Source organism: Theropithecus gelada, chromosome 1 (genome assembly GCF_003255815.1).
Source record: "Theropithecus gelada isolate Dixy chromosome 1, Tgel_1.0, whole genome shotgun sequence".
Classification (NCBI taxonomy): domain Eukaryota; kingdom Metazoa; phylum Chordata; class Mammalia; order Primates; family Cercopithecidae; genus Theropithecus; species Theropithecus gelada.
Genome location: NC_037668.1, coordinates 28,463,159 through 28,488,109, shown reverse-complemented (window position 1 = coordinate 28,488,109; position 24,951 = coordinate 28,463,159). Strand labels below are relative to the sequence as shown.

General features: G+C 56.1%; 1 non-coding gene and 8 pseudogenes across 1 annotated transcript; all 9 read right to left on the bottom strand.

The window, feature by feature from the left end:
- Positions 1-173: 173 nt before the first annotated feature.
- On the bottom strand, positions 174-292 carry LOC112614636. The gene has a single exon (XR_003117107.1). It is a non-coding gene; the product is annotated as a 5S ribosomal RNA (ribosomal RNA).
- A 2,596-nt stretch (positions 293-2,888) lies between these two features.
- Positions 2,889-3,007, bottom strand: LOC112615544 (annotated as a pseudogene).
- Positions 3,008-5,401: 2,394 nt separating this feature from the next.
- Positions 5,402-5,520, bottom strand: LOC112614744 (annotated as a pseudogene).
- A 1,755-nt stretch (positions 5,521-7,275) lies between these two features.
- Positions 7,276-7,394, bottom strand: LOC112615405 (annotated as a pseudogene).
- A 1,214-nt stretch (positions 7,395-8,608) lies between these two features.
- LOC112615151 lies at positions 8,609-8,728 on the bottom strand (annotated as a pseudogene).
- A 2,316-nt stretch (positions 8,729-11,044) lies between these two features.
- Positions 11,045-11,163, bottom strand: LOC112615090 (annotated as a pseudogene).
- A 4,659-nt stretch (positions 11,164-15,822) lies between these two features.
- Positions 15,823-15,931, bottom strand: LOC112615874 (annotated as a pseudogene).
- Positions 15,932-19,928: 3,997 nt separating this feature from the next.
- LOC112615645 lies at positions 19,929-20,046 on the bottom strand (annotated as a pseudogene).
- Positions 20,047-22,296: 2,250 nt separating this feature from the next.
- On the bottom strand, positions 22,297-22,415 carry LOC112616427 (annotated as a pseudogene).
- Between the last annotated feature and the right edge of the window lie 2,536 nt (positions 22,416-24,951).

The window sequence follows — 24,951 nt, the reverse complement described above, 5'->3', positions numbered from 1 at the left end:
AGAAAGAAAGAAAGAAGAAAGAAAGAAAGAAAGAAAGAAAGAAAGAAAGAAAGAAAGAAAGAAAGAAAGAAAGAAAGAAAGAAAGAAGGAAAGAAAGAGTGAAAAAGAAGAGACAGAGAGAGAAGGGAAGAAAGGAAGGTGGAAAAGAAAGAAAGACCAGAAAGAAAGCAAAAATCCTACAGCTCCTGGTATTCCCAGGTGGTCTCCCATGCAAGTACTAACCAGGCCCGACCCTGCTTATCTTCTGAGATCAGATGAGATCAGGCACGTTCAGGGTGGTATCACCGTAGACACCAGTAGAGGCGCCTGGCTGCCCCAAGAGCCCAGCAAAGCCATGCCCGCGGGGTTCCAGCCCGCACTGCCAGCCCGGGGTTGCAAGGCTCGGATGGGGAACCCCGTGCCGCTAGCCCACGTTCTTCACCCGGCTCCCGACATCCTGAGGTTCCACCACGATGGGCCAGCTCAAAACAGGGAGTGCTCCCATGCATCAGGGCCCAGGGCCCATGATCCTAGGACCCCATCCGGTCCTCCGCCCTGACGTGGAGGTATTCTTTTGGATCCCTGGTGGCTCAAGAGCTCCTGCAAGGCCCCCTCTTGCCCCACCCACTCAGAGCCGACAGAGCTGGCCAAGGGCGAACAGTCGGATGAGCCACGCATGGTCTTTTTCTCACAACGCCCCCAACAAGGTGGGCAACAGGGAGTGGGGGTTGGGGGTTGGGAGATGGCCCTGCTTTGCCCGGAGCTGGCACTAGTGCCGGCTGCCTGATCACTGGAAAGAGGGGCTCAGAGAAACCCAGACACACCCCACCACCACCAGGAGCAAATCCACAGCCACACACAGAGACACACCCGGGCGCTCGTGCATGGGAACCCACACACAAGTGCATGCACAGACACAGAAACACACACACACACATGCACGCCCACACAAAGGGCTTGAAGGAGAGCAAGGAACAGATGAATGGAGAGATTGACACCGAGGGAGGGAGAGAGACAGCAATCGTGGGACAGGGGAAGGGGAGAGAGAAAGAGACAGACAGAGAGGCAGAGAAAGAGAGAGAGACAGAGAGACAGAGGGAAGGTGACAGAAGTAGCATGAGGTGCAGAGGCAAACTCAGAAGAGAGAGGGGGAGGGTGCTGGCGAGCAAGAGTGATAGAACCTCGGAGAGGGAGCTCCCTGCTCTGGTAGGCAGGTCACTTTTGAGCAGGCTGGGATAGGGTGGAGGGGGCATGGGCTGAGCCAGAACAGGGTGGCCAGGCCGTCCATGCAAGAGGAGCAATGGAGCTCTGAGACAGGTTTTGTCTTGGGTTAATTGCTTGTTTGGAGATGGGTTTCGTAGTCTCCTTCCTTTGCTGGCACCTCCCTGTGCTCCTGGTGTGGTACATTGGGCCCCTAGATTTGCAGAGTGTGCCCATCCATTTGGCAGCAGCCATGCCACTGGGTGTGCCCACGGCGCCCGAGGACTGGGTCTCTGGCATGTCCTCGGGACTGGCGTTTACACGAAGTTGGTGGCAATGGAATCCGGATGCACTGGAACTCTTTTGCTGCTGGCTGGCAAAGCAATGTCCTTCCCCTGGATAAACCGGCCCCTGCGTTCTGGAGGGGAGGTCTAGGCTGGCGTGTGTGGCACCCGCTGCCCCTGCCCGCCCCTTCCCCCAGTCTGGAAGGTTGCGGTGGCGCCTGATGAGTGCATTGAATCGCCTGGGAGTTCGGAGATCCGGAAGGCAGCGTGAACGGCAGGGAAGCTGCGCCTGAGCCTTAATGTTCCCACCCCCTGCTCTCCCGGTTTGGAACTGGGCTCCTGGCTTGGCGGCGGCGAGGCGGAAGTGGTGGGAGGCCGCTTCCTGGTCGTGCTGTCATGGCGGACCCCAAAAAGGACGTCCCTGGCTGGGCTGTGGCGGGGATGTAGGCGGGCGATAAAGTGGGAGCAGAGTCCGGGGAGGTTGGGAAGTCTGGCGACAGTAGGCGGAAGGGAGAGAGGGGTGAAGTCACAAAAGACTACAGCAGGCCGTGCACGGTGGATCGTGCCTGTAACCACAGCACGTTGGGATTCCGAGGAGGGTGGATCACGAGGTCACAAGATCCAGACCAGCCTGGCTAACATGGTGAAACCCCGTCTCTACTAAAACTACAAAACTTGAGCCCGGCATGGGGGCGGGCTCCCCCCATGCACAGGAGGCTCCCCTCAGCTCAGGAGGCTGAGACAGGAGAATGGCATGAACCTGGGAGGAGGAGCTTGCAGTGAGCCGAGATGGCGTCACTGAACTCCACCCTGGGTGATAGAGCAAGACTCCATCTGGAAGAAAAAGAAGGAAAGAAAGAAAGAGAGGCCGGGTGCGGTGGCTCAAGCCTGTAATCCCAGCACTTTGGGAGGCCGAGACGGGCGGATCACGAGGTCAGGAGATCAAGACCATCCTGGCTAACATGGTGAAACCCCGTCTCTACTAAAAAATACAAAAAACTAGCCGGGCGAGGTGGCAGGCGCCTGTAGTCCCAGATACTCGGGAGGCTGAGGCAGGAGAATGGCGTAAACCCGGGAGGCGGAGCTTGCAGTGAGCTGAGATCCGGCCACTGCACTCCAGCCTGGGCGACAGAGCGAGACTCCGTCTCAAAATAAATAAATAAATAAATAAATAAATAAATAAATAAATAAATAAAAAATAAGAAAGAGAGAGAGAAAGGAAAAAAGAAAGAAAGAAAGAGAGAGAGAAAGAAAGAAAGAAGAAAGAAAGAGAGAAAGGAAGAAAGAGAGTGAAAGACAGAAAGAAAAGAAAGAAGAAAGAGAGAAAGAAAAAGAAGGAAAGAAAGAAAAAGAGAAAGAAGAGAGAGAGAGGGAAGGAAAGAAAGGAAGGTGGAAAAGAAAGAAAGGCAAGAAAGAAAGCAAAACAGCCTACAGCACCCAGTATTCCCAGGTGGTCTCCCACTCAAGCACTAAGCAGGCCTGACCATGCTTAGCTTCTGAGATCAGACGAGATCGGGCACGTTCAGGGTGGTACGGCTGTAGACGCCAGCAGAGTCGCCTGGCTTCCCCAAGAGCCCGGCCCAGCCATGCCCACCAGCTTCCAGCTGGCACCACCAGCCCCGGTCTGCCCGGCTCGAATCAGGACCCCTGAGCCGCTGGCCAGTGGCCTTCCCCCAGCTCCTGAGATTCCGAGGTTCCACTACGTCAGGCCCACTCAGAAGAGGGAGTGCTCCAAGGCGTCAGGGCCCAGGGCCCAGGATCCTGGGACCCCGTCCCATCCTCAGTCATCTCATGGAAATATTCTTTTGGATCCGAGGAGGCTCAGCAGCTCCTGGGTGGCCCCTTCTTGCTCCACCCACCCAGAGCCGTCAGGGATGGCCAAGGGTGAACAGCCGAACTGTTCACAATGTCCCCACCACAGTCGCTAATCCCGACCAAGACCCGCCGGTGGGCAAGAGGGCGTGGGTGGTTGGGGGTTGGGGGATGGCCCTGCTTTTCCTCAGGCTGGCTCTAAAGCCGGCAGCTTGATCACTGGTGAGAGTTGCTGAGAGAAACCCAGTCACACCCCACCACCACCAGGAGAAAATCCACAGCCCCACACACAGACACACCTGGGTGCTCACGCTCAGGAACCCACACACGTGCACGCAAACACACACACACACACACACACATATTCACACACACGCAAACGGCTTGAAGGAGAGCAAGGAAGAGAAGGATGGAGAGATTGAAACTGAGGGAGGGAGAGAGGCAGTGGTCAAGAGAGACAGGGGAGGGGGAGAGGGAAAGAGACAGACAGAGAGGCAGAGAAAGAGAGAGGGACAGAGAAAGAGAGAGAGACAGAGAGACAGAGGGAAGGCAAGAGAAGGAGTGCGAGGTGCAGGGGCAAACCAAGAAGAGAGAGGGTGAGGGATCTACAGAGTGAGAGTGATAGAGCCTTGGAGAGGGAGCGTCCTGCTCCAGTAGGCAGGGCCCTCTTGAGCAGGCCAGGATAGGGTGGAGGGGACATGGGCTGGGCCAGAAGAGGGTGACCAGGACGTCCATGCAAGAGGAGCAATGGAGCGCTGAGACGGGTTTTGTCTTGAGTTAATTGCTTGCTTTGGAGGTTTGTTTCATAGGCTCCTACCTCTGTTGGCACCTCCCTGTGCCCCTGTTGTGGTGCGTTGGGCCCCTAATTTTGCAGAGTTTGCCCATCCTTTTGGCAGGAGCTGTAGCACCAGACATGCCCACAGAGCCCGAGGCCTGGTTCTCTGGCATGTCCTCGGGACTGGAGTTTACACGAAGTTGGTGTCAATGGAATCCAGGTGAACAGGGACTGTTTTCCTGGTGGCTGGCAAAGCAATGTCCTTCTCCCGGATAAAGCGGCCCCTGCGTTCTGGAGCAGAGGCCTTGATTGGCATGTGTGGCACCTGCTGCCCTTGCCCGCCCCTTCCCCCGGTTTGGAAGGTTATGGCAGCACCCCATGAGTGCATTGAATCGCCTGGGCGTTCTGGGAGTGGAAAGGCAGCGCGAACGGCAGGAACCTGCGCGTACATATTTATGGTCTGGCCCCCTGCCCTCCCGGGATGGACCTGGGCTCCTGGCATGGTGGTGGCGAGGCGGAAGCAGTGAGAGGTTGCTTCCCAGTTGTGCTTTCATGGCGGATACCCAAGTGGATGTTCCCGGCTGCGGCAGGGCAGTAGGCAGGCAATGAAGTGAGAGCAGAGTAAGGGGAGGTTGGAAAGCATGGCGATAGTAGGGTCAAGGAAGGGAGGGGTGAAGCCACAGAAGACTATAGCAGGCCATGCACGGTGGATCACACCTGTAACCACAGTACATTGGGATTTGGAGGAGGGTGGATTATGAGGTCAGGAGATCTAGACCAGCCTGGTTAACATGGTGAAACCCCGTCTCTACTAAAACAGCAAAACATGAGCCTGACCCAGGGGTGGGTGCCTGTAGTTCCTGCTGCTTGGGAGGCTGAGGCAGGAGAATGACATGAATGCATCAGGTAAAGCTTGCAGTGAGCCAAGATCACGGCACTGCATGCCACACTGGGTGACAGAGTGACACTCTGTCTGGAAGAAAAAGAAAGAAAGAAGAGGAAGAGAGAGAGAGAGAGAGAGAGAGAGAGAGAGAGAGAGAAAGAAAGAAAGAAAGAAAGAAAGAAAGAAAGAAAGAAAGAAAGAAAGAAAGAAAGAAAGAAAGAAAGAAAGAAAGAAAGAAAGAGAGAGAAAGAGAGAAAGAAAAAGAAAGAGAGAAAGAAAGAGAGAGAGAAAGAAAGGAAGGAAGGAAAGAGAGAGAGAAAGAAAGAAAATAAAGAACAAAGGAAAGAAAAGAAGGAAAGAAAGAGAAAGAAAGAAAAAGAAAGAAAGAAAAGAAAAGAAAGAAAGAAGGGAGAGAGAGAGAAGGAAACAAAAGAAGGTAGAAAAAAAAGAATGAGAAGCAAAGCAAAAAGCCTACAGCACCCGGTATTCCCAGGCAGTCTCCCATCCAAGTACTAAACAGGCCCGACCCTGCTTGGCTTCCGAGATCAGATGAGATCTCGTGTGTTCAGGTTGGTATGGTCATAGACGCTGGTAGAGGAGCCTGGCTGCCACAAGAGACCGGCCCAGCCATGTCTGCCGGCTTCCAGCTGACACTGCCAGCCTGGAGCCGCCGGGCTCGGATCAGGACCCCCGAGCCTCCAGCCTGCGCCCTTCTCCTGGCTCCTGAGTTCCTGACTTTCCACCACGTCGGGCCTGCTAGGAACAGGGAGTGCTCGGAGGCATCAGGGCCCAGCGTCCACGACCCTGGGAACCCCTACCGTCCTCCACCCTGTCGCGGAGGTATTCTTTGGATCCCTAGCCGCTCAGGAACTCCTGTGAGGCCCCTTCTTGCCGCACCCACCCAGAGCCGTCAGGACTGGCCAAGTTTGAACAGCCGACCCAGCTGCGCGAGGCCTTGTTCTCATAACGCCCAAACTACGGTCGTTTGTTCTGACCAAGACCTGGCTGGTGGGCAAGAGGGCATGGGGCATTGGGGGTTGGGGGATGCTCTGTTTGCCCTGGGCTGGCACTAGAACTGGAAGCCTGATCCCTGGGGAGAGGGGCTGAGAGAAACCCAGACACAGCCCACCAACACCAGGAGCAAATTCACAGCCCCACACACAGACACTCGCATGCAGTAACCCACACACTTGCGAGCACAGGCACACAGACACACACACACACACATACACACACACATGCATGCACGCACAAATGGCTTGAAGGAGATCAAAAAGAGATGGATGGAGAGACTGACACCGTGGGAGGGAGAGAGACAGTGATCGAGAGAGACAGGGGACAGGGAGAGGGAAAGATACATACAGAGAGGCAGAGAGAGAGGAACAGAGAAAAAGACAGACAGAGGGAAGGTGACAGAAATATCACGAGGTGCAGGGGCAAACCCAGAAGAGAGAGGGGGTGGGAGCTAGAGAGTGAGAGCAATAGAGCCTTGGAGAAGGAGCACCCTGCTCCTTTAGGCAGGGCACTTTTGATCAGGCCGGGATAGGGTGGATGGGGCTTAGGCTGGGCCAGAAAAGGGTGATTAGGCAGTCCACGCAAAAGGAGCAACGGAGCGCTGTGATGGGTTTTCTCTTGGATTAATTGCTTGCTTTGGAGGTGAGTTTCATAGGCTCCTTCCTTTGTTGGCACATCCATGTGCTCTTGATGTTGTTCGGTGGGCCCCTTGATTGGCAGAGTGTGCCCGTACGTTTGGCAGGAGCTGTGGTAACAGGCGTGCCCACGGGGCCCGAGGTCTGGGTCTGTGGAGTGTCCTCAGGACTGGAGTTTACACGAAGATGGTGGCAATGGGAATCTGGGTGCAGAGGGACTGTTTTCCTGGTGGCTGGCGAAGCAATGTCCCTAACCCGGATAAAGCAGCCCCTGCGTTCTGGAGCGGAGGTCTTGGCTGGTGTGTGTGGCTCCAGCTGCCCCTACCTGCCCCTTTCCCCAGTTTGGAAGGTTGCAGTGGAGCCCGATGAGTGGATTGAATCGTCTGGTCATTCCCGGAGCAGGAAGGCACCACGAATGGCAGGGAACGCGTGCCTGGGCCTTTGGTGTCCGGCCACCTGCCCTCCCAGACTACAGCTGGGCTCCTGGTGGGGCAGCAGTGAAGCGGAAGCAGTGGAATTCTGCTGCCCGGTGATGCTTTGGTGGCAGACACCCAGGAGGAGGTCCCCGATTTCGGCGGAGGTGTAGTAAGGTGATAAAGGGGGAGTACAGTCAGGGGAGGTTGGGAAGAAAGAAAGAGAGAGAAGGAAAGAAAGGAATGCAGAAAAGAAACAAAGACAAGAAAGAAGGCAAAAACCCTACAGCACCCGGTATTCCCTGTCGGTCTCCCATCAAAGTACTATCCAGGCCCGACCCTGGTTAGCGTCTGAGATCAGATGAGATCTCACGTGTTCAAGGTGGTATGGCCATAGATGCTGGCAGAGGTGCCTGGCTGCCGCAAGAGGCCAGCCCAGCCGTGCCTGCCAGCTTGCAGTAGGCACCGCCAGCCCAGGGCCTCCGGGCTTGTATCGGAACCCTGACCCACTCGCCCCTGGCCTTCTCCCAGCTCCCGAGCTCCCGAGCTTCCACCACGTACGGCCCACTCGGAACAGGGAGTACTTTGAGGCATCAGAGCCCAGGGCCCATGATCCTGGGACCCTGTCCAGTCCTCCACCCTGTCCCATGGTATTCTTTTGGATCCCTGGTGGCTCAGGAGGTCCTGTGAGGCCCCCTCTTGTCCCACTCAGCCAGAGCCATCAGGACTGGCTAAGGGCAAACAGGCGGCCCAGCGGTGCATGGACTTTTTCTCACAATGCCAACACCTGGACCGGTGCTTTTGGGATCCGGCCCCCTACCTTCCCAGGCTGAAACCGGGCTCCTGGCGGGGCAGCGGCTAGGCAGATATTGTGGAATGCTTCTGCTGGGTGGTACATTGGTGGTGCACCCCCAGAGTGAGTTCCCCGGGTGTCTCGGGGGTGTAGTGGCGTGATAAAGGGGGAGAAGAGTCAGGGGAGGTTGTTAAGCATGGCGATAGTAGGGGAAAGGGAAGGAGGGAGGAAGCCACAAAAGCCTGCTGCAGGCTGAGCGGGGTGGATCACAAATGTAACCCCGTCTCTACTAAAACTACAAAACATGAGCCGGGGGTGCTGGTGGTGGTGTGTAGTCCCAGCCGCTCGGTAGACTGAGGCAGGAGAATGGCATGAACCAGGAGGCGGAGCTTGCAGTGAGATGAGATTGCGCCATTGCACTACAGCCTGGGTGACAGAGCGAGACTCCGTTTGGAAGAAAAAGAAAGAAAGAAAGAAGGAAAAAAAGGAAGGAAGGAAGGAAGGAAGGAAGGAAGGAAGGAAGGGAGGGAGGGAGGGAGGGAGGGAGGGAGGGAGGGAGGGAGGGAGGAGGAAAGAAAGAAAGAAAGAAAGAAAGAAAGAAAGAAAGAAAGAAAGAAAGAAAGAAAGAGAGAGAGAGAGAGAAAGAGAAAGAAAAGAAAGAAGGAAAGAAAGAGGAAAGAATGAAAGAAAGAAAAAGAAAGAAAGAAAGAAAGAAAGGAAAGAAGAAAAGAAAGAAGAAAAGAAAGAAAGCAAAAAATAAGAGAGAGAGAGAGAAAAAAGGGAAGAAAGGAAGATAGAAAAGAAAGAAAGACAGTAAAAAAGCCTACAGCACCCGGTATTCCCATGCAGTCTCCCAACCAAATACTAGCCAGGCCCAACCCTGCTTAGCTTTAGGAGATCAGACAAGATCAGGCACGTTCAGGGTGGTATGGCCGTAGACGTGGGCAGAGGCTCCTGGGTGCCCCAAGAGCCTGGCCTAGCCATGACCACCGGCTTCCAGCCAGCATCGCCAGCCCTGGGCCACCGGGCTCCTCTCGGGACCCCTGGGGAGCTGGCTCTCAGCCTTACCCGCTCCCGAGCTGCCGAGCATCCACCATGTCGGGCCTGCTCAGAACATTGAGTGCTCCGAGGTGTCAGGGCCCAGGGCCCACGAGCCCCTGGGACACCGTCCAGTCCTGCGCCCTGTCACGGAGGTATTCTTTTGGATCACTGGCTGCTCAGGTGTTCCTCTGAGGCCTCCCCTTGCCCCACCCACCCAGAGTAGCCTGAGCTGGCCAAGGGCGAACATCCAGACGAGCTGCTCATGGCCCTTTTGTCACAACGCCCCAACCACGGTGGCTTGTCTGGACTAAGTTCCTGCCGGCGGGCAAGAGGGTGTGGGGGATTGGAGGTTGGGAGATGGCCCTGCTTTGCCTAGAGCTGGCACTAGAGCCGGCAGCCTGATATCCAGTGAGAGGGGCTCAGAGAAACCAAGACACACCCCACCACCACCAGGAACAAATCCACAGACCCACACACAGACACACCCGGGCGCTCCCGTGTGGGAACCCACACACACGAGTGCGCACACACACAGAAACACACACACAGACATACACACACACAGATGCACACACACACAAACAGTTTGAAGGAGAGCAAGGAACAGATGGATGGAGAGATTGAAATGGAGGAAGGGAGAGAGACAGCGATGGAGAGAGAGGAGGGTGGAGAGGGAGAGAGACAGACAGAGAGACAGAGAAAGAGAGAGAGGCAGAGAAACTGAGGGAAGGCGACAGAAGTAGCACGAGGTGCAGGGGCAAACCCAGAAGAGAGAAGGAGAGGGAACTAGAGGGGGAGGGAGCTAGAGAGCGAGAGCGATAGAGTCTTGGAGAGACACCGCCCTGATCTGGTTGGCAAGGCCCTTTTGAGCAGACGGGGATAGGGTGGAGCAGGCTTGGGCTGGGCCAGAACAGGGTAGTCAGGCCCTCCATGTGAGAGGAGAACTGCTGAGCACTGAGACGGGTTTTGTCTTGGACTAATTGTTTGCCTTGGATGTGGATTTCATAGGCTTGTTCCTTTGTTGGCACCTCCCTGTGCTCTTGGTGCGGTGCGGTGGGCCCCTTGATTTACAGAGTGTGCCAGCCCATTTGGCGGGAGATGTGACACCGGGGGTGCCCACGGGTCCCGAGGACTGGGTCTCTGGTGTGTCCTCAGGACTGGAGTTTACAAAAAGTTGGTGGCAATGGGAATCCAGGTGCAAAGGCACTGTTTTCCTGGTGGCTGGCGATGCAATGTCTTTCCCCTGGATAAAGCAGCCCCTGCATTCTGGAGCGGAGGTCTTGGCTGGCATGTGTGGCACCCGCTGCCCCTGCCCACCCTTTCCCCTGATTTGAAAGGTTGCCACAGCACCCAATGTGTGGATGAAATCGCATGGGCATTCTGGGAGTGGGAAGACACCGGGAAAGGCAGGGAACCCACACCTGCATCTTTGGTGTCCGGCCCCCTGCCCTCCCAGGCTGGAGCCGGGCTCCTGGCAGGGCGTGGATGAGGCGGAAGCAGTAGGATGCTGCTGTCTGTTGGTGCTTTGGTGGCGGACTCCCAGGAGGAGGTCCCCGGTTGTTGCGGTGGTGTAGGCGGACAATAAAGGGATAGCAGAGTCAGGGGAGGTTGGGAAGCATGGCGACAGTAGGGGCAATTGAGGGAAGAGTCAAGCCACAAATGCCTACAACAGGCCGGGCGCAGTGGATCATGCCTGTAAACCCAGCACTGTGGGGGCCCGAGGCGGGTGGATCAGGATGGCAGGAGATCCAGACCAGCCTGGCTAACACGGTGAAATCCCGTCTCTACTAAAACTACAAAACATGAGCCCGGTGTGGGGGCAGGCGCCTGTAGTCCCAGCTGCTCTGGAGGCTGAGGCAGGAGAATGGGGTGAACCAAGGAGGCAGAGCTTGCAGTGAACCGAGATCGCGCCACTGCCAGACAGCCTGGGTGACAGACTGAGACTGAATTTGGAAGAGAAGGAAGGAAGGAAGGAAGGAGGGAAGGAAGGAAGGAAGGAAGGAAGGAAGGAAGGAAGGAAGGAAGGAAGGAAGGAAGGAAGGAAGGAAAAGAAAGAAAGAAAAGAAGAAAGAAAAGAAAAAGAAAGAAAAGAAAGAGAGAGAATAAAGGCAGAAAAGAAAGAAGGAAAGAAGAAAGAAAGAAGGAAGGAAAGAAAGAAAAAAGAAAGAAGAGAGAGAAGGGAAGAAAGGAAGGTAGAAAAGAAAGAAAGCAAAAACACCTACAGCACCCGGTATTTCCATGCAGTCTCCCATTCAAGTACTAACCAGGCCCAACCCTGCTTAGCTTCCGAGATCAGGCAAGACCGGGCGCATTCAGAGTAGTATGGCTGTAGACACCTACAGAGGGGTCTGGCTTCCCCAAGAGCCGGGCGCAGCCATGCCCGCCGGCTTCCAGCCATCCCCGCCAGTCCGGGGCAGCCGGGCGTGGATCAGGACCCACTAGCATCTCCCCCGCGGCCTTCCCCCAGCTCCCGAGCTGCCAGGCTTCCACCACGTCCGGCCCGATGGGAACAGGGAGTGTTCCGAGGTATCAGGGCCTGTCGCGGAGGTATTCCTTTGGATCCCTGGTAGCTCAGGAACTCCTTCGAGGCCCCCTCTTGCCGCAGACACCCAGAGCCGTCAGGACTGGCCAAGTTCGAACAGCCGGCCCAGCCGCGCGTGGCCTCTTTCTCACAACGCCCCAACCACGGTCGCTTGTTCCGACCAAGACCTGGCCGGTGGGCAAGAAGGCGACGGGTATTTGGGGTTGAGGGATGACCCTGCTTTGCCTGGAGCTGGCACTAGAGACGGCAGCCTGATCCCCTGTGAGAGGAGCTGAGAGAAACCCAGACACACCCCAACACCACCAGAAGCAAATCCACAGCCCCACACAGACATACCTGGGCTCTTGCGTGCGGGAACCCACATATGCACGCACGCATACGCGCGCGCACACACACACACACACACACACATGCACACCCACACAAACAGCTTGAAGGAGAGCAAGGAAGAGATGGATGGAGAGATTGAAACTGAGGGAGGAAGAGAGACAGCCATTGAGACAGACAGGGGATAGGGAGAGGGAAAGAGACAGACAGAGGCAGAGAATGAGGGAGGGACAGAGAAAGAGAGAGAGACAGAGAGACAGAGGGAAGGTGACAGAAGTAGTGCGAGGTGCGGGGGCAAACCCAGAAGAGAGATGGGGAGGGAGCTAGAGAGCGAGAGTGATAGAGTCTTGGAGAGGGTGCGCCCTGCTCCAGTAGGCAGGGCCCTTTTGAGCAGGCCGGGATAGGGTGGGGGGGAATTGAGCTGGGCCAGAACAGGGTGGCCGGGCCGTCTATTCGAGAGGAGTAACGGAGCGCTGAGACCGATTTTGTCTTGGATTAATTACTTGCTTTGGAGGTGGGTTTCCTAGGCTCCTTCCTTTGTTGGCACCTCCCTGTGCTCTTGGCGTGGTGCGGTGGGCCCCTTGATTTCCAGAGTGCCCCCGCCCATTTGGCAGGAGCCGTGGCACCGGGCATACCCACGGGACCAGAGGCATGGGTCTCTGGCATGTCCTCAGGACTTTAGTTTACACGAGGTTGGTGGCAATGGCAATCTGGGTGCACAGGGACTGTTTTCCTGGTGGCTGGCATAGCAATGTCCTTCCCCCCGGATAAAGCAGGACCTGTGTTGTGGAGCGGAGGTCTTCACCGGCATGTGTGGCACCCGTTGACCCTGTCTGCCCCTTCCCCTGGTTTGGAAGATTGCGGTGGCGCCCGATAAGTGGATTGAATCGCCTGTGCATTCTGGAAGGGGATAGGCACCGTGAACGGCAGGAAACCGGCGCCTGAGCCATTGGGGTCCGGCCCCCTGCCCTCCCGGACTGGAGATGGGCTCCTGGCTGGGCGGCGGCTAGGCGGAAGCGGTGGGATACTTCTGCCCGGTGGTGCTTTGGTGGCGGACCCCCAGGAGGAGGTCCCCGGCTGCGGCTGCGGTGTAGGTGGGCGATGACGTGGGAGAGCAGTCAGGGGAGGTTGGGAAGCATGGCGACAGTAGGGGGAAGGGAGGGAGGGGGGAAGAAACAAAAGCCTACAGCAGGTCCGGCGCAGTGGATCACGCCTGTAATCCCAGCACTTTGGGAGGCCGAGGTGTATGGATCAGGAGGTCAGGGGATCCAGACCAGCCTGGGTTACACAGTGGAAACCCCTTTCTGGGGCAGGAGAATGGCGTGAACCCGAGAGGCAGAGCTTGCAGTGAGCCGAGATTGCGCAACTGCTCTCCAGCCTGGGTAACAGAGCGAGACTCCGTCTGGAAGAAAAAAAAAAAAAAAAAGAAGGAAAGAAAGAAAGAAGGAAGGAAGGAAGGAAAGGAAGGAAGGAAGGAAGGAAGGAAGGAAGGAAGGAAGGAAGGAAGGAAGGAAGGAAGGAAGGAAGGAAGGAAGGAAAGGAAGGAAGGAAGGAAGGAAGGAAGGAAGGAAGGAAGGAAGGAAGGAAAGAAAGAAAAGAAAGAGGGAAAGAAAGAAGAAAGAAAGAAAGATATAGAGAAAAAAAAGAAAGATCGAAGGAAAGAAAGAAAGAAAGAAGAGAGAGAGAACGGAAGAAAGGAAGGTAGTATAAAAGAAAGACAAGAAAGAAAGCAAAAAAGCCTACAGCGCCCAGTATTCCCAGGCTGTCTCCCATCCAAGTAAGCAACCAGAACCGACCCTGCTTAGCTTCCGAGAACAGATAATATCGGGCCTGTACAGGATGGTATGTCCATAGTCACCAGCAGAGGCGCCTGGCTGCCCCAAGAGCCGGGCCCAGCCATGCCCCCCGGCTTGCGGCCGACTCCGCCAGCCCGGGGACGCTGGGCTCGGATCGGGACCTCTGAGGCGTCAGGGCCCAGGGTCCAAGATCCTAGGACCCCGTCCCCTCTTCCACCCTGTAGGCCCAGGGGCTTGTGGCCTCTTTCTCACAACGCCCCCACCACGGTCGCTTGTTCCGACCAAGACCCGGCTGGTGGGCAAGAGGGCGAGGGGGGTTCGGGGTTGAGGGATGACCCTGCTTTGCCCCTGGCTGTCACTAGAGCCAGCAACCTGATCCCCGGCGGGACGGGCTGAGAGAAACCCAGACACACCCCACCACCACCAGGAGCAAATCCACAGCCCCACACACAGACACACCTGGGCGATCTCGCTCAGGATCCCACACGCGCGCACGCACACACACATAGACACACATAGACACACACATACACACACACATATGCACAAACACACAACCGGCTTGACAGAGAGCAAGGAAGAGATGGATGGAGAGATTGAAACCGAGGGAGGGAGAGAGACAGCGATTGAGAGAAACAGGGGAGGGGGAGAGGGAAAGAGACAGACAGAGAGGCAGAGAAAGAGAGAGGGACAGACAAAGAGAGAGAGACAGAGAAACAGAGGGAAGGCGACAGAAGCAGCACGAGGGGCAGGGGCAAACCCAGAAGAGAGAGTAGGAGGGAGCTAGAGAGAGAGAGCAATAGAGCCTTGGAGTGGGAGCGCCCTGCTCTGGTAAGCAGGGCCTTTTTGAGCAGGTCAGGATAGGGTGGAGGGGGCTTGGGCTGGGCCAGAACAGGTTGGCAAGCCGTTCGGTGCCGAGAGGAGCAACGGTGTGCTCAGACGGGATTTGTCTTGGATTAATTGCTTGCTTTGGAGGTGGGTTTCCTAGGCATCCCCCTGTTCTCTTGGTGCGGTGTGGTGGTCCCCTTGATTTGTAGACTGCGCCTACCCGTTTGGAGGGATTCATGGCAACGGGTGTGCCCATGGGGCCCGAGGCCTGGTTCTCTGGCGTGTCCTCAGGACTGGAGTTTACACGAAGTTGGTGGCAATTGGGAATCCGGGTGCACAGGGACTGCTTTCCTGGTGGCTGGTGTAGCAATGCCCTTCCCCCGGATAAAACAGCACCTGCGTTATTGAGTGGAGGTCTTGGCTGGTGTGTGTGGCACCCGCTGCCCCTGCCCACCCCTTCCCCCGTTGTGGCGGCGCCCGATGAGTGGATTGAATCTCCTGAGCGTTCCTGGAGCGGGAAGGCACCGCGAATGGCAGGGAACCCGCGCCTGGGCCTTTGGGGTCCGGCCCCCTGCCCTCCTGGACTGGAGCCGGGCTCTTGGTGGGGTGGCGGCGGGGAGGAAGCAGTGGGATTCTGCTGCCCGGTGGTGCATTGGTGGCAGACGCCAAGGAGGAGGTCCCCGGCTGCGGCGGGGGTGTTGGGCGATAAAGGGGGAGCAGAGTCAGGGGAGGTTGGGAAGCATGGCGACAGCAGGGGGAAGGGACGGAGGGGGGAAGTCACAAAAGCCTACAGCAGGCCAGGCGGGCTGGATCACGCCTGTAATCCCAGCACTTTGGGAGACCGAGGCGTTTCGATCACGAAGTCAGGAGATCCAGACCAGCCTGGTTTACACAGTGAAACCTCGTCTCTTCTAATACTACAAAACATGAGCCTGGGGTCGTGATGGGTGCCTGGAGTCCCAGCTACTCAGGAGGCTGAGGAAGAGGAATGGCCTGAACCCGGGAGGCGGAGCTTGCAGTGTGCGGAGATCGCGCCACTGCACTCCAGCCTGGGGGACAGAGCAAGACTCAGAAAGAAAAGAAAAGAAAAGAAAAGAAAAGAAAAGAAAAGAAAAGAAAAGAAAAGAAAAGAAAAGAAAAGAAAGGAAGGAAGGAAGGAAGAAAGAAAGAAAGAAAGAAAGAAAGAAAGAAAGAAAGAAAGAAAGAGAGAAAGAGAGAGAAAGAAAGAAAGAGAGAGAAAGAAAGAAAGAAAGAAAGAAAGAAAAGAAGGAAGAAAGGAAGAAAGAGAGAAAGAAAGAAATGAAAGAAAGAAGGAAAGAAAGAAGAAAGAAAGAAAGAATGCAAGAAAGAAAGAAAGAAAGAAAGAAAGAAAGAAAGAAAGAAAGAAAGAAAAGAAAGAAAGGAAGGAAGGAAGGAAGGAAGGAAGGAAGGAAGGAAGGAAGGAAGGAAGAAGACACAGAGAAAGGAAGAAAGGAAGGTAGAAAAGAAAGAAATCAGAAAAGCCTACAGCACCTGGTATTCCCAGAGGGTCTCCCATTCAAGTACTAACCAGGCCCCACCCTGCTTACCTTCCGAGATCAGGTGCGTTCAGGGTGGTATGGTGGTAGATGCCGGCAGAGGCACCTGTCTGCCCCAAGAGCTTGGCCCAGCCATGCCTGCTGGACTCCAGCCAGCACCATAGGCCCGGGGCCGTCGGGCTGGGATCGGGACCCCCGAGCTTCTGGCCCGCAGCCTTCCCCCTGACTCCCAAGCCCCCAAGCTTCCACCATATCACACCCGCTCTGAACAGGGAGTGTTCCCAGGCGTCAAGACCCAGGCCCCACGATCCTGGGACCCCGTCTGGTGCTCCATCCTGTCGGGGAGGTATTCTTTTGGTACCTGGCCGCTCAGGAGCTTCTGTGAGGCCTCCTATTACCTCATGCACACAGAGCCGTCATGGCTGGCCAAGGGCAAACAGCCGGCCCAGCCGCACGTAGCCTTTTTGTCACAACGCCTCCACCGCGATCACTTGTCCCAACCAAGGACCGGCTGGTGGGCAAGAGGGGTGGGGAGTTGGGGATGGGGCTGGCCCTGTTTTGCCCTGAGCTGGCACTTGAGCTGGCAACCTGATCCCCGGTGAGAGTGAGAGAAATCCAGACACACCCTACCACCACCAGGAGCAAATCCACAGCCCCACACAGAGACACATCTGAGCGCTCGTGTGAGGGAACCCACACACGTGCGTGCACGCACACACAGACACACACAGACACACACACACAGATGCACACACACACAAACGGCTTAAAGGAGAGTAAGGAAGAGATGGATGGAGAGATTGAAACCAAGCGAGGGAGAGAGACAGCAATCAAGAGAGACGGGGGAGGGGGGAGGCGGAGAGGGAAAGAGACAGACAGAGAGGCAGAGAAAGAGAGAGGGACAGAGAAAGAGAGAGACAGAGAGACCGAGGGAAGGCGACAGAAATATGGAGAGAAGCAGGAGCAAACCCAGAAGAGAGAGGGGGAGGAAGCTAGAGAGTGAGAGCTATAGAGCCTTGGAGAGACACCGCCCTGCTCCAGTAGGCAGGGCCCTTTTGATCAGGCCGGCATAGGGTGGAGGGGACTTGGGCTGTGCCAGAACAGGGTGGCCAGGCCGTCCATGCAAGAGGAGCAACGTGGAGCGCTGAGACCTGTTTTGTCTTGGATTAATTGCTTGCTTTGGATGTGGATTCCATAGGCTCGTTCCTTTCTTGGCGCCTCCCTGTGCTCTTGGTGCGGTGCGGTGGGCCCCTTGATTTGCAGAGTGTGCCAGCCCGTTTGGCGGGAGCCGAGTCATCAGGCGTGCCCACAGGGCCCGAGGCCTGGTTCTCTGGCGAGTCGTCTGGACTGGAGTTTACAAGAACTTGGTGGCAATGGGAATCCAGGTGCACAGGGACTGTTTTCCTGGTGGCTGGTGAAGCAATGTCCTTCCCCCAGATAAAGCAGGTCCTGTGTTCTGGTGCGGAGGTCTTGGCTGGCGTGTGTTGCACTTGCTGCCCCTGCCCGCCCCTTCACCCGGTTTGGAAGGTTGCGGCAGCGCCCAATGAGTGGATTGAATCGCCTGGGCGTTCCGGGAACGGGAAGGCACTGCAAACGGCAGGGAACCCGCGCCTGCGCCTTTGGGTCCCAGCCCCCTCCCCTCTCGGGCTGGAGGCGGGCTCCTGCCTGGGCGGCGGCTAGGCAGAAGAGGTGGGATGCTGTTGCCCCATGGTGCTTTGTTGGTGGACCCGCAGCAGGAGATCCCCAGGTGCGGCGGGGGTGTATGTGGGCGATAAAGGGGGAGCAGAGTCAGGGGAGGTTGGGAAGCATGACGAAAGTAGGGGGAAGGGAGGGATGGGGGAAGCCACAAAAGCCATCAGCAGGCCGGGCGCGGTGGATCACGCCTGTAATCCCAGGACTTTGGGATGCCGAGGTGGGTGGATCACCTGTTCAGGAGATCTAAACCAGCCTGGCTAATATGATGAAACCCCGTCTCTAGTAAAACTACAAAACATGAGCCGGGCGTGGTGGCAAGTGCCTGTAGTCCCAGCTGCTCAGGAGGCTGAGGCAGGAGAATGGCAAGAACCTGGGAGGCCGTGCTTTTAGTGAGCTGAGATCAGCCACTGCCCTCCAGCCTGGGTGACAAAGTGAGACTCCGTCTGGAAGAAAAAGGAGGGAAGGAAGGAAGGAAGGAAGGAAGGAAGGAAGGAAGGAAGGAAGGAAGGAAGGAAGGAAGGAAGGAAGGAAGGAAGGAGGGAGAAAGAAAGAAGGAAAGATAGAAGAAAGAAAGAACGAAAGGAAGATAGAAAAAAGAAAGAAAGAAAGAAGGAAGGAAGGAAAGAAAGAAAGAAGGGAAGAAAGAAAGAAAGAAAAAGAAAAGAAAGAAGGAAGGAAAGAAAGAAAGAAGGAAGGAAGGAAGGAAGGAAGGAAGGAAGGAAGGAAGGAAGGAAGGAAAGAAAGAAAAAAGAAAGAAAGAAAGAAAGAAAGAAAGAAAGAAAGAAAGAAAGAAAGAAAGAAAGAAAGAAAGAAAGAAGAAAGAAGAGTGAGAAAGAGATGGGAAGAAAGGAAGTTATATAAGAAGGAAAGACAAGAAAGAAAGCAAAAAAGTCTACAGCACCTGGTATTCCCAGGCAGTCTCCCATCCAAGTACTAACCAGGTCCAGATCCTGCTTAGCTTTGGAAATCAGGCGTATTCAGGGTGGTATGGCAGTAGACACCAGCAGAGGATGCCTAGCTGCCCCAAGAGTGCAACGCCGCCATGCCCGCCGGCTTCCAGCCAGCACCGCCAGCTCAGGGCCACCAGGCTCGGATCAGGATCCCTGAGACTCGCCCGCGGCCTTCTCCAGCTCCCGAGCTCCCGAGCTTCCACCACGTAGGCCCACTCAGAACAGGGAGTGCTCCCAGGCATTAGGGCCCAGGGTCCATGATCCTGGGACCCCGTCAGGTCCTCCACCCTGTCACGGAAGTATTCCTTTGGATCCCTGGCCACTCAGGAGCTCCTGCGAGGCCCCCTCTGGCCCCACCCACCCAGAGCTGTCAGGGCTGGCCAAGTTCAAACAGCCAGCCCAGCCGCCCAGGCCTTTTCTCACAACACCCCCAGCAGGGTCACTTGTTCCAACCAAGACCCAGCCGGTGGGCAATACAGCCTTGGGGGTTGTGGCTTTGGGGATGTTCCTGCTTTTCCCCCGGCTGGCCCTAGAGCGGCAGTGTGGTCCCCGGTGAGAGGGGCTGAGAGAAACCCAGACACACCCCATATCCACCAGGGGCAAATCCACAACCCCACAAACAGACACACCCGGGTGCTCGCATGCGGGAACCCACACACGCGAGCACGCACGCACACAGACACACACACACACACACACACATGCACACCCACATAAGTGGCTTGAAGGATAGCAAGGAAGAGATGGATGGGGAGATTGAAACCGAGGGAGGGAGAGAGACAGCAATCGAGAGAGAAAGGGGAGGGGGAGAGGGAAAGAGACAGAGAGGCAAAGAAAGAGAGAGGGACTGAGAAAGAGACAGAGACAGAGAGACAGAGGGAAGGTGAGAGAAGTAGTGTGAGTTGCAGGGGCAAACCCAGAAGAGAGAGGGGCAGGGAGCTAGAGAGCAAGACCCATAGAGAGAGAGAAAGAAGGAAGGAAGGAAGGAAGGAAGGAAGGAAGGAAGGAAGGAAGGAAGGAAGGAAGGAAAGAAAGAAAGAAAGAAAGAAAGAAAGAAAGAAAGAAAGAAAGAAAGAAGAGGGAGGGAGGGACAGAGAAAGAAAGAAAAGGAGATAAAGAAAGAAGGAAAGAAAGAAGAAAGGAAGGAAGAAAGAAAGAGAAAGAAAGAAGGAAGGAAAAAAGAAAGAAAGAAGGGAAGGAAGAAAGAAAGAGCAAGAAATATAGAAAGAAGGAAAGAAAGAACGAAAGAAAGGAAGGGAGAAAGAAAGAAAGAAAGAAAAGAAGGAAAGAGAGAAGAAAGAAAGACAGAAAGAAAAGAGGGAAAGAGAGAGAGAAAGAAAGAAAAAGAAAGAAGAAAAGAAAGAAAAAAGAAAGAAGAAAGAAGAGAGAGAGAAGGGAAGAAAGAAAGGTAGAAAAGAAAGAAAGACATGAAAGAAAGCAAAAAAGCCTTCAGCGCCCGGTGTTCCCAGGCGGTCTCCCATCCAAGTACTAAACGGCCAGACCCTGCTAAGCTTCCGAGATCAGACGAGATCAGGCGCATTCAGGGTGGTATGGCTGTAGATACCAGCAGAGGCTCCTGGTTGCCCCAAGAGCCCGGCCCAGCCACGCTCGCCGGCTTCCAGCCGGCACTGCCAGCCTGGGGCTGCCGGGTTCGGATCAGGACCCCCAAGCCGCTCACCCGTGGCCTTCCCCCGGCTCCGGAGCTCCGGACATTCCACCACATCGGGCCCGCTCAGAACAGGGAGTGCTCCGAGGCGTCAGGGCCCAGGGACCATGATCCTGAGACTCCGTCCAGTCCTCCACCCTGTCGCTTAGGTATTCTTTTGGATTCGTGGTCACTCAGGAGCTCCTGCCTGGCCCCCTCTTGCCTCACCGAGCCAGAGCCGTCAGGGCTGGCCAAGGGCGAACAGCTGGCCCAGAGGCACGTGGACTTTTTCTCATAAGGCCACCACCACGGTCGCTCTTCCCCAACAAGACCTGGCTGTTGGGCAAGATGGTGTGGGGAGTTGGGGGTTGGGGTATGGCCCTGCTTTGCTCCGTCCTGGCACTATAACCAGCAGCCGGATCCCCGGTGAGAGGGGCTGAGAGAAACCCAGACACACCCTGTCACAACCAGGAGGAAATCCACAGCCCCACACACAGACACACCCGGGTGCTCGCGTGTGGAAACTCACACGCGCCCGTGCACTCACTCACACACACACACGCACGCACACACAAACGTCTTGAGGGAGAGCAAGGAAGACATGGATGGAGAGATTGAAACTGGGGGAGGGAGAGAGACAGCGATCGAGAGAGACAGGGGAGGGGGAGAGGGAAAGAGACAGAGAGGCAAAGAAAGAAAGAGGGACAGGGAAAGAGAGAGAGACAGAGAGACAGAGGGAAGGCGACAGGAGCGCGAGGTGCAGGGGCAAACACAGAAGAGAGAGGGGGAAGAAGCTAGAGAGCGAGAGTGATAGAGCCTTGGAGAGGGCGTGCCATGCTCCGTAGGCCAGGGCCCTTTTGAGCAGGCCAGGATAGGGTGGAGGGGGATTGGGCTGGGCCAGAACAGGGTGGCCAGGCCGTCCATGTGAGAGGAGTAATGGAGCGCTGAGACCGATTTTGTCTTGGATTAATTGCTTGTTTTGGAGGTGGGTTTCATAGGCTCCTTCTTTTGTTGGCACCTCCCTGGGCTCTTGGTGCGGTGCAGAGGGCCCTTGGATTTGCAGAGCGCCCCCGCCCCTTTGGCGGGAGCCATGACACCGGGTGTGCCCACGGGGCCTAAGGCCTGGGTCTCTGGCCTGTCCTCGGGACTTTAGTTTACACGAGTTTGGTGGGAATGGGAATCCGGGTGCACAGGGACTATTTTCCTGGTGGCTGGCATAGCAATGTCCTTCCCCCTGATAAAACAGGCACTGAATTCTGGAGTGGAGGTCTTGGCTGGTGTGTGTGGCACCCGCTGACCCTGGCCACCCCTTCCCCTGGTTTGGAAGATTGCGGGGGTGCCGGATGAGTGTAATGAATTGCCTCGGCCTTCCGGGAGCAGGAAGGCACCACGAACTGCAGGGAACCCGCGACTGCGCCTTTGGGGTCAGGCCCCCTGCACTCCGGGGCTGGAGAAGGGGCCCTGGCGGCGTGAGCAGTGGTATGCTCCTACGGTAGGCCAAGTGTGGTAAGTGTGGTGGATCAAGCCTGTAATGCCAGGACTTTGGGATGCCTAGGCGGGTGGATCAGGACTTCAGGAGATCTAGGTCAGCCTCGCTCATACAGTGAAACCGCGTCTCTAATAAAACTGCAAAACATGAGCCGGGCGTGGTGAAGGGCACCTGTAGTCCCAGGCTGAGGCAGGAGAATGGCGTGATCGCGGGAGGCCGAGCTTTTAGTGAGCCGAGATAGCGCCACTGCACTCCATCCTGGGTGACAGAGCGAGACTCCGTCTGGAAGATAAAGAAGGAAAGACAGGAAGACAGGAAGGAAGGAAGGAAGGAAGGAAGGAAGGAAGGAAGGAAGGAAGGAAGGAAGGAAGGAAGGAAGGGAGGGAAGGAAAGAAAGGAGAGAGAGAAAGAAAGAAAAGAAAGACGGAAAGAAAGAAGAAAGAAAGAAAAAGAGAAAGAAAGAAAGAGGGAAAGAAAGAAAGAGGAGAGGAAAGAAGAAAGAAAGAGAAAGAAACAAAGAAAGAAAGAAAGAAAAGAAAGAAGGAAGGAAGGAAGGAAGAGAGAAAGAAAAGAAAGAAAGAAGAAAGAAAAAGAGAGAGAAAGAAAAGAAAGAAGAGAGAGAGACAGAAGGGAAGAAAGGAAGGTAGAAAAGAAAGAAAGACAAGAAAGAAAGCAAAAAAGCCTAAACCGCCTGGTATTCCCAGGCGGTCTCCTATCCAAGTAATAACCAGGCCCGACCCTGCTTAGCTTCCGAGATCAGACGAGATGGGGGCATTCAGGGTGGTATGGCTGAGGATGTGGGCAGAAGCAGCTGGGTGCCCCAGGAGCCTGGCCCAGCCATGCCCGCCGGCCCGGGGCCGCCGGGCTCAGATCAGGACCCCCGTGACACTGACTCTCGGCCTTCCCCCGGCTCCCGGGCTGCCAAGCTTCCACCACGTTGGGCCCGATCGGAACATTCAGTGCTTGGAGGCCTCAGGGTCCAGGGCCCACGATCGTAGGACCGGTACTCCGCCCTGTCCCGGAGGTATTCTTTTGGATCCCTGGTCACTCAGGAGCTCCTGCGAGGCCCCTGCTTACCCCACAAACCCAGAGACGTCAGGGCTGGCCAAGGTCGAACAGACGGCCCAGGCGCGTGTGGCCTTTGTCTCACAACGCCCAAAGAATGGTCGCTTGTCCCAACCAGGAGCCGGTCTGTGGCCAAGAGGGCGTGGCGATTGGGGATTGGGGGATGGTCCTGCTTTGCCTTGGGCTGGCAATAGAGCCGGCAGCGTCATCCCGGGTGAGTCGGGTTTTGTCTTAGATTAATTGCTTCCATTGGAGGTGGTTTTCGTGGGCTCCTTCCTCGGCTGGCAGCTGCCTGTGCTCTTGGTGCTCTTGGTGCGGTGCGGTGGACCCTTAGATTTCCAGAGTGCGCCCGCCCGTTTGGGGGGAGCCGTGGCACTAGGTGTGCCCATGGGGCCCGAGGCCTGGGTCTCCGGCTTGTTCCTCGGGACTAGAGTTTACACGAAGTTGGTGGCAATGGGAATCCAGGTGCACAGGGACTCTTTTCCTGGTAGCTGCCGAAGCAATGTCCTTCCCCCAGATAAAGTAGCACTTGCGTTCTGTAGCGGAGGTCTTGGCTGGCATGTGTCTCACCCGCTGCCCCTGTCGGCCCCTTTAACCGTATTGGAAGGATGTAGCGGGGTCTGATGAGTGGATTGAATCGCCTGCGCGTTCCGGAAGCGGGAAGGCACCGCGAACAGCAGGGAACCCGTGCCTGCGCCTTTGGGGTCCGGGCCACTGCCCTCCCAGGCTGGACCCGGGCTCCTGGAGTGGAGGCGGCGAGGTGGAAGCGGTGGGATGCTGCCGCCTGGTGGTGCTTTGGTGGCGGACCCCCAGGAGGAGGTCACCGGCTGCAGTGGGGGTGTAGGCAGGCGATAAAGGGGGAACAGAGTCAGAGGAGGTTGGGAAGCATGGCGACAGTAGGGGGAAGGGAGGGAAGGGGGAAGTCACAAAAGCCTACAGCATGCGGTGGATCACGCCTGTAATCCTAGCACTTTGGGAGGCCGAGGAGGGTGGATCACGAGGTCAGGAGATCCAGACCAGCCTGGGTAACACGGTGAAACCCCGTCTCTACTAAAACTACAAAACATCAGCCGGGCGTGGTGGTGGTCGCCTTTAGTCCCAGGTGCTCGGGAGGCTGAGGCAGGAGAATGGCGTGAACCTGGGAAGCGGAGCTTGCAGTGAGCCGAGATTGCGGCACTGCACTCCAGCATGGGTGACAGAGCGAGATTCCATTTGGAAGAAAAAGAAAGGAGGAAAGAAAGGAAAGAAAGGAAAGAAAGGGAAGAAAGGGAGAAAGAAAGAAAGAAAGAAAGAAAGAAAGAAAGAAAGAAAGAAAGAAAGAAAGAAAGAAAGAAAGAAAGAAAGGGAAAAGAAAGAAGGAAAGAAAGAAGAAAGAAAGAGAGAGAGAGAAAGAAAAGAAATAAAGAAAGAAGAGAGAAAGAGAGAAGGAAAGAAATGAAGGTAGAAAAGAAAGAAAGACAAGAAAGAAAGCAATAATGACTACAGCACCCGATATTCCCAAGTGGTCTCCCATCCAAAGACTAACTAGGTGCTACCCTGCTTACCTTCCGAAATCAGACGAGATGGGGCACGTTCAGGGTGGTATTGCCATAGACGCCGGCAGAGGTGCCTGGCCGCCACAAGAGCCCAGCCCAGCCATGCCCCTCGGCTTCCAGCCGGCATCGCCCACCCGGGGCCTCCCGGCTCGTATTGGGACCCCCGAGCCGCTCGTCCGCGGCCTTCCTCCGGCTCCTGAGCTGCCGAGCTTCCACCACGTCAGGCCCGCTGGGAACAGGGAGTGCTCCGAGGCATCAGGGCCCAGGGCCCACCATCCTAGGAACACGTCCTGTCCTCCGCCCTGTCGCGGAGGTATTCTTTTGGATCTCTGGTGGCTCAGGAGCTCCTGCAAGGCCCCCTCTTGCCGCACCCAGCCAGAGTCATCAAGGCTGGCCAAGGGCGAACAGGCGGCCCAGCAGTGCGTGGCCTTTTCCTCACAATGCCAACAACTGGGCCTGCGCCTTTGGGGTCTGGCCCCCTGCCCTTCCAGGCTGGATCCGAGCTCCTGGCCGGGCGGCGGCTAGGCAGAAGCGGTGGAATGCTGCTGCCCGGTGGTGCTTTGGTGGCGCACCCATAGAAGGAGATCCCCGACTGCGACGGGGGTGTAGGGGCGCGATAAAGTGGGAGCAGAGTCAGGGGAGGTCGGGAAGCATGGCGACAGTAGGAGGAAGGGAGGGAGAGGGGAATCCACAAAAGCCTACATCAGGCCGGGTGCAGTGGATCACTCCTGTA